This window comes from Tursiops truncatus, chromosome 3 (assembly GCF_011762595.2).
Source record: "Tursiops truncatus isolate mTurTru1 chromosome 3, mTurTru1.mat.Y, whole genome shotgun sequence".
NCBI classification, from domain to species: domain Eukaryota; kingdom Metazoa; phylum Chordata; class Mammalia; order Artiodactyla; family Delphinidae; genus Tursiops; species Tursiops truncatus.
Window position 1 is genome coordinate 162,392,889 of NC_047036.1, and position 7,658 is coordinate 162,400,546.

A 7,658-nucleotide genomic window follows, 5' to 3' on the forward strand; every position below is an offset into this window, starting at 1 on the left:
GCATGGAGCCGAGTCAACCAGCTGAGCCCCTGCCCAGTTTTGCCAACCTGGAAGACTCACAGGTGCATGGGGATATAGGACTATTGCTTTAAGCCACTGAGCATTGGGGTAGTTTGTAATGTAGCATAATTGTAACACTCCACTGGCCCAGAGAAGAAGCCCAAAACCTGTGAAATTCAAATACGGCCAGACTGAACTAAAAGAAGAAAAGAAAGTTGCTTCCCATGTATTTGCTTCTATAGTCTTTCAATGACATGAGCAGTTATATGCATGGGATAAAATAATGTTGGGCCATACTATACAAAAGAGAGATAACTAATAACGACCTACTGTCTAGCACAGGGAGCTCTACTCAATACTCTGTAAAGGTCTGTATGGGAAAAGAACCTAAAAAAAAAAAGAGTGGATATATGTATATGTATAACTGATTCACTTTGCTGTACACCTGAAACTAACACAACATAGTAAACTGACTCTACTCCAATACAAATTAAAAAAATAATAATAATGTTGGGCCATTGTACATTGAGATGGAGTAACCACTTTATCTCTTCTGCATGGTCAAGACATTGCTTCTGTGTCTAAATGTCCTATGTATGCAGCATTTAATCAAGGCACTTAGAGTGAATTTCTATGTGGACTTATTAAAATATTGATTTAAGAATTTCAAAAAAGAAAAGGAAGATGAAATTGGCCCGATGGCCAAAGTCTGGGCACCTTCTGAACAATCCCAATTGGTTTTCCAATTCTGCCCGCAAAAATGATGCCCGAAGAGAGACATTTTAGAAGGCAATGTGATGTGCTGAGCTAATCAGGAGACTGGGAGGACAACGGTCAGCCAGTCCAGAAGGAGTATCCAGCATGGTATTTCATTTAATTCCCACTTGGATTCGTTGCACCCACTGCAAGGAAGGCTGGAGAATGTATTCTAGCTGCATCCCTGAGACGAAAAGGGGATGGATTTTGGTAAACACTCAGCAGTCTGTGCCTCAATGATTTAATGTGTGGTGATATCACCTAATAAAGTCTCTGGGAAATGGTAGGTGTTCAATAAATATGTTTCCCCCTTTTCTCTCTGCACTGAACTTTCAGTCACAAAATTAGGCCTTGGGGCCTTCACACCTGCTCTTCCCTCTGCCTGAAATTCCCTTGCCTCAGAGAGCCCCCAGCCTCACTCCATCACTTTGTTCAGGTCTCTGATGAAATACTGAAAGGGAGCAGGACCCTATGGTCCTTCCCCCCATGTCCTCTGCCTGCCTTTTGTCTGTGGAAAAAAACTTTAGCCAAAGAATAAGTTTAATCAGAGAAGTGAGAAAATACAGAAGCAAAGGAAAACAGTGAAACAGGACACAACATTAATAGTTTAGTCAGTAAGCAAAGTCAAGGACTTTTAGTTCCTTCCCAAGGGCTATAGATACTATTCCAAGCCATATCCTGTGAGCTATCTTGTAGATACGGAAACCCCTACCAGGTAGGAGGAGTTAACTACATGATGAACAGCTGTAGCCATGATATAAGCTGCCACAATTCCGAGAACTGGTCTCAAGGAAATGGGAACAAACCAACCCCTGGAACTGAAGATTGTGCTTAAAACCATCAAGATAGGGGGAAATCCATCCACTTGCGGTCCAGTGGTTAGGACTCCACTCTCTCACTGCCGAGGGCCTCGGTTCAATCCCTGGTCAGGAAACTAAGATCCCGCAAGCTGTTCGGCATGGCCCCCCAACACACACAAAAAAAACAATCAAGATGACGCTGGTCAGATCACCAGATCACCACATGACCAATTTCAAGATGACTGTCAGAGCTGACTGTGCTGTTTCTGCAAGTAGCCCCCTCCCTCCATCTATAAAAGCTCTTGCCCACTGATTGTCAGTGGGGGGGTGAGGTGGCCTTTGGACAGGAGTCCGCCCTCCTCCACCCCCCTCAGTTGCTGGCATCCAAAATAAAGCAGACTTTCCTTTCCACCAACCTTGCCCCTTTATTGCCTTTTGAGCACTGAGCAGCCGGAACCCCACTTTCAGTAACAATATCACTCATTCAGAGAGATCATTTCTGTACCCTACCTGAAAAACAGCCCTCGTCACTTTCTAACCCCTTACCCTGATTTTCTTTGTGGATCTTTTCATAGTTGTGTTTATCACTACTTGATATTATATTATATATCTGTTTATTGTTAGTATCCCCCCACTGGAACATGAAATTCAGAAGGCAGGGGCTTTGTTTCATTCATAGCTGCAGTTCCAGCACCTGCAACTGTTTGTAGCACAAGATGTTCAATAAATATATTTTGAATGAATGAATAAATAAGTGAATGAATGAATGAATAAAATAAGCTCCTTTAAAATATTTGTTGAATGGATGAATGAATGAATATTCCCCTTTGTTCTATGTCTCTTTAAATAACAAAAAGTTTCCACTCCTTCCTCTTTGAAGCAAGGAAAGAGGGTTTTGCTAAGTGAGGATAAACTTTGTGTCTGAGGCAGGATATGGATGAAGAACTTGCGATTTCTAAGAGGAAAGAGAACATGATGTAGAAGTCTCCCCAGCACAAAGATCCATGCAAACTGTAGCTCATGTGGGCCAGGGAAGGACATCTCAGATCTCTGGACTGAGATGTATTAATCAGTATAGGCTAGGTTATGCTGCAATAACAAATATCTCCAAATCTCGGTGATACTGGTAAATGGTAAAAGTGCATTTTCACTCATGTTAAAAGTCCTTCACAAAAAAAAAAAAAAAAAAAAAAAAGTCCTTCACAGATGAAAAGTTCTCCACAAACACTGTCATCCAAGGACCCAGACTGTTGAAGTCTCCACCAGCTCAAACAACGGCAGTTACCATGGCAGTGAAAAGGAAGATGGAGAATGGTGCCCCAGTTCTTAAATACTCCATAGAAGTGACTCACATCACTTCTGCTCATATGTCATTGGCCAGAGCAAGTCACATGACTACACTAAACTTCAAGAGGGTAGAGAAAATTTATCCTCCTCTGTGTCTACGTATTAGTTAGCACTTTCTGTATAACAAACCACCCCCAAAATTAGTGGTTTAGAACAATAAAACACGAGTTACTTGTCGTAATTGTTTAGGTTAATTCAGTGGTTCATCTGATTTTGGCCAGGTCAGCTGATCTCTGCAGTCTTCTGGTGTTGTGGCTGGGTCTAGATGATTAGCATGACCTCATTCATATAGCTCATATAGCTGAGCAGTCTGAGGGTTATTTGCTAGAAGAGCTCACCTCCACCTGCTGTGGTAACACATCCTCCAGTGGACTAGCCAGATCTGCTGCATACAGCTAGGGCATCTCCTAGATTTGTGCAGTGCACAACCTGTACAACCAATGCATGATGTCCAGTCAGTAGCTCCTCCCCCCATTCTTTTACTCACCTCCAGAGAAGTGTTAGTGCAGAGCTCTGAGCTTGACCTGTCAAAATTCCTGTGTCAAGAGCTTTCACAGATCCTGGACCAAAAACACTATATCAGCTGCTTGGGCTGGCTATCACCTCTACCTGGCTCTCTTTTCTCTTTCTCTTCAATTATATCTATTTCTGACCCATCCCACCAATTCAACATCCAGCATTGGCTCTTCCTGGGTCTGTTGAGCCTGCCAGCCTTATGACTGGAACTAAACCATGGGCTCCCTTAGAGCTATAGTTTCCCGGCCCACCTTGAAAATTCTGGACTTGTCAGCCTTCATAATTGCATGAGCTAACTCTTTATAATAAATCTATTTCTTTATATATACATCCTATTGGTTCTGTTACTCAGGAGAACCCTGACTAGTACAGCAGGAGACAATAAGACCCAGTGATGTCACCTTTATAGGTCAGCCTCTGAGGGCACAGTATAAGGTGGAAAACATGTGTAGCAGAATGACAAATGGAGTTTAACCAATTTTTTTTAACCAGGTTTTTGTTGCCGGAGCATCATAAGTTATTTTCTGAGTCCCTGTGATTCGGGTCACTTTTCTCAGCAGTCTGCTTGACCTGATTTTTTGTCTCCTCTGGCTACAAAAGGAAACAGATACAAAAGGGAAAATACATTCTTCAAGGAATTCCCAATAAATCTTAAGGAATATTCCACATGCACATTTATATCTATAGTGATGTCTGTTTTTGAGCCAGCTCTCCCAAAGGAAGAGGGTCATTATTTATGGTCTCCCGATCATGTTTCTCTCGGCCAAAGAGCAGACAGCTGACAAAACTTATAATGCCCTCCAGAGTGGTGTAGGTCTCTTTCAGAGCCCCACAGCTAAAACTGCACACACAGAGCTGCTGAGGAAATATGACACCTTCCACCACCCGCACAGTGAACGCCTTTGCCATCCTCCCAGGCTAGGGAATTGCTGCTTATATATCCTGGGCAAAGTCCAATCACTTAGTTAGGAAGGGCAATCAGGAGAGAGGAAAGCAAGAGATGAAAATGTCACATGAAATGCCCTTATCCCTCACCTGTGTGAGCCAATCATTTAAACCAAGAAAGGACACACAGTGAGAGCAATCAATTGAATTTGTGAAATTGATTGAATTTGAATCTGTGGTCAGACTGCAAGATTTGGCACCTCCTACCTTCATGATTTCTTTTTTTTTTAATATTCAATAATTAATTTTTATTGGAGGGACTTCCCTGGTGGCCCAGTTGGCTAAGAATCCGTGCTCCCAATGCAGGGAGCCCAGGTTCGATCCTTGATCAGTGAACTAGATACCACATGCTGCAACTAAGAGTTCTCATGCCACAACTAAAGATCCCACATGCTGCAACTAAATATCCCACATGCCACATCTAAGACCCCTTACAGCCAAATTAATTAATTTTAAAAATTTTATTGGAGTATAGTTGATTTACAACATTGTGTTAGTTTCTGCTGTACAGCAAAGTGAATCCTAGGTTGCTGTTTTAGTTTGCTAGCTCAGTCAGAACAAACTACAGTCGGCCCTCGGAATATGTGGGTTCTACGTCTGGGGATTCAACCAACCCTCGGATTCAGGGACTCATGGATTAAGTCCAACTCTAAGAGCTTTGAGCATCCACGAATTTTGGTACCCACAGAGGACCTGAAATGAATGCCTCACAGATACTGTGGGAGGACTGTGCCACAAACTGGGCATTTAAACAAACAAACAAAGAATATTATTTGCTCATGGTGCTGGAGGCTAAAAGCCCAAAATCAAGCTGGCAACAGGACTGGTTCTTACTGAGAGCTGTGAGGGAAAGGTCTGCTCCAGCCTTTCTCCTTGGCTTCTAGATGGCTGTCTTCATGCTCACACGGCATTCTCCCTGTAGGTGTGGCTGTGACTGAATGTCCCATTTTTTATAAGGACATCAGTCACCTTGCATTACAGCCCACCCTAATGACCTCATTTTAACTAGTATGTCTGCAGTGACCTTATTTCCAAATAAGGTCACAGTCTGTGGTACTGGGAGGTAGGACTTCAAGGTCAGAATTTCAGGGATGCTATAGACTGAATATATCCCCCGAAAGTCATATATTGAAATCCTAACCCCAATGTGATGGTATTAGGAGGTGAGGCCTCTGGGGTGGTGATTAGGCTATGAGGGTGGAGCCTTCCAGAATGGGATTCATGCCCTTATAAGAAGAGACCCCAGAGAGCTCTCTCATCCCTTCTGCCATGTGAGGACACAAGGAGAATATGGCCATTTGGAAGCAGGCCCTCACCAGATACTGAATCTGCTGGTGCCTTGATCTTCCCAACCTCCACAACTGTGAGGAATACATATCTGTTGTTTATAAGCCATCCAGACTGTGACGTTCTGTTCTAGCAGCCTGAATGGACTAAGATTATGAAGAGACACGGTTCAATCCATAACAATTACTCTGAGTCTCAGTTTCCTCCTTATAAAATAGGTCAAGAATTGTGAATGGGCTAATCTTGATGAAGTGATTATGAAATAAATGAGCACTTTATCTTTTTAAGTAAACACTTTAAATAGTGTCCCAGGGCTTCCCTGGTGGCGCAGTGGTTGAGAGTCCGCCTGCCAATGCAGGGGACGCGGGTTCGTGCCCCGGTCCAGAAGGATCCCACATGCCGCGGAGCGGCTGCGCCTGTGAGCCATGGCCGCTGAGCCTGCGCGTCCGGAGCTTGTGCTCTGCGACGGGAGAGGCCACAGCGGTGAGAGGCCCGCGTACCGCAAAAAAAAAAAAAAAAAAATAGTGTCCCACACAAAGTGGGTCCTCAAAAAATGTTGGGCTAGCGAAAGACATGCCAAAGATTTCCAGGAGGGGTCCAACGGTGGGACAGGACGTGGAGAAAAGCCCGTCACTATATCAAGTCCCTACTGGATAACACGGAACACACTGTAACCAACTTTACTGAGATATAAATTATCTACAATACAAGGCATACATCTGAAAAGTACAGTTTGATGACTAATGTATATACCACATAACCACCACCATCATCAAGATTCAGAACATATCCATCACCCCAGAATTCCCTTGTGCCCCTTTGCTGTCAACACTCCCATCCCTATCACCAACACCCCATCACTGTCCCCAGACCTTCACCGATCTGTTTTCTGTCACTATAGATTAAACTCATCTATTCTATAATTTTACATAAATGGACTCATACAGTATTTCCTCTTTCGTGTCCAGCTCCTTTCATACAACATAATGCTTTGAGATTCATCCACGTTGGTCTGTTTATCAGTATCTGTTCCTTTTTATTATATTAAATTGTATGGCTGGACCACAGTTTGTCCACTCACATGTTGATAGACATTTGGCTTGGTGCCAGTGTTTGACTATTACAAAGAGAGCTGCTGTGAACAATCACATACAAGCCTTTGTGTGGACATGTTTCCATTTATCCTGGGTAAATACCCAGGAGTGGAATTGTCAGGTCATAAGGTGAGCATACATTTAACTCCATAAGAAGCTACCACACTTTTCTACCAGCAGTGGGCACGTCACTCCCCAGCCTCGCCAGCAATTGGTATCATCTATCTTTTGGATGATAGCCATTCTAGTGAGTGTATAGTCCTATCTCACTGGGGTGCTCATTTGCATTTCCCTAATGGTTAATGATGTTGTACAAATATACATGCATGAGTGAGCTCTAAAGAAATAAAGCGTTGCCCAGGAGTCAGAGAAGAGACAGCTGAGAGTCAGGAGGTAGGCATGTGACATGGTCCTGAAAAAGCTTGTAGAGCATAATGGTGAGGGAGTATTAGGGGCTTTACTGACTCTGCAAGGCAAGAGATGAGGCCTAATGTCCTTAGTGAATAGATGAATAGGAATTGACATTTTCTATATAGAGCTGGGACTCAGGTAGGACCACACCCTAGGGAATAGGTACCAGGAAAACTTTGTCTACCAGCCCAGGGAGAATAAAAAGAAGCTTGTCTCTTCCTTGAACATAAAAAAAAAAAATTTGATAATATCCAGTGTGGGCTAGGATGTGGAAAGACACATTAATTCATGCTGTTCTGGGGGTGAATATTTTATAACAGTGTTGGGAGGGCAAAGTTATACTAATATTATTAATATTTATATTGTTAAAATGTTATTTAAAACCTAAACATGCATGCTTATATTTATTTATTATTTTTGAAGTGTGTAGTATAAACTAACTAAAGGTAGCCTAACCAAAATGATGATGATGATGATGATAAATGGGAAGGGACATGCCACA

The 7,658-nt window shown here is 42.8% G+C and overlaps 1 non-coding gene across 1 annotated transcript; it reads left to right on the forward strand.

The window, feature by feature from the left end:
* The first annotated feature begins 218 nt into the window (after positions 1-218).
* LOC117312018 (small nucleolar RNA SNORA20) lies at positions 219-306 on the forward strand. The gene has a single exon (XR_004526196.1). It is a non-coding gene; the product is annotated as a small nucleolar RNA SNORA20 (small nucleolar RNA).
* Positions 307-7,658: the final 7,352 nt, after the last annotated feature.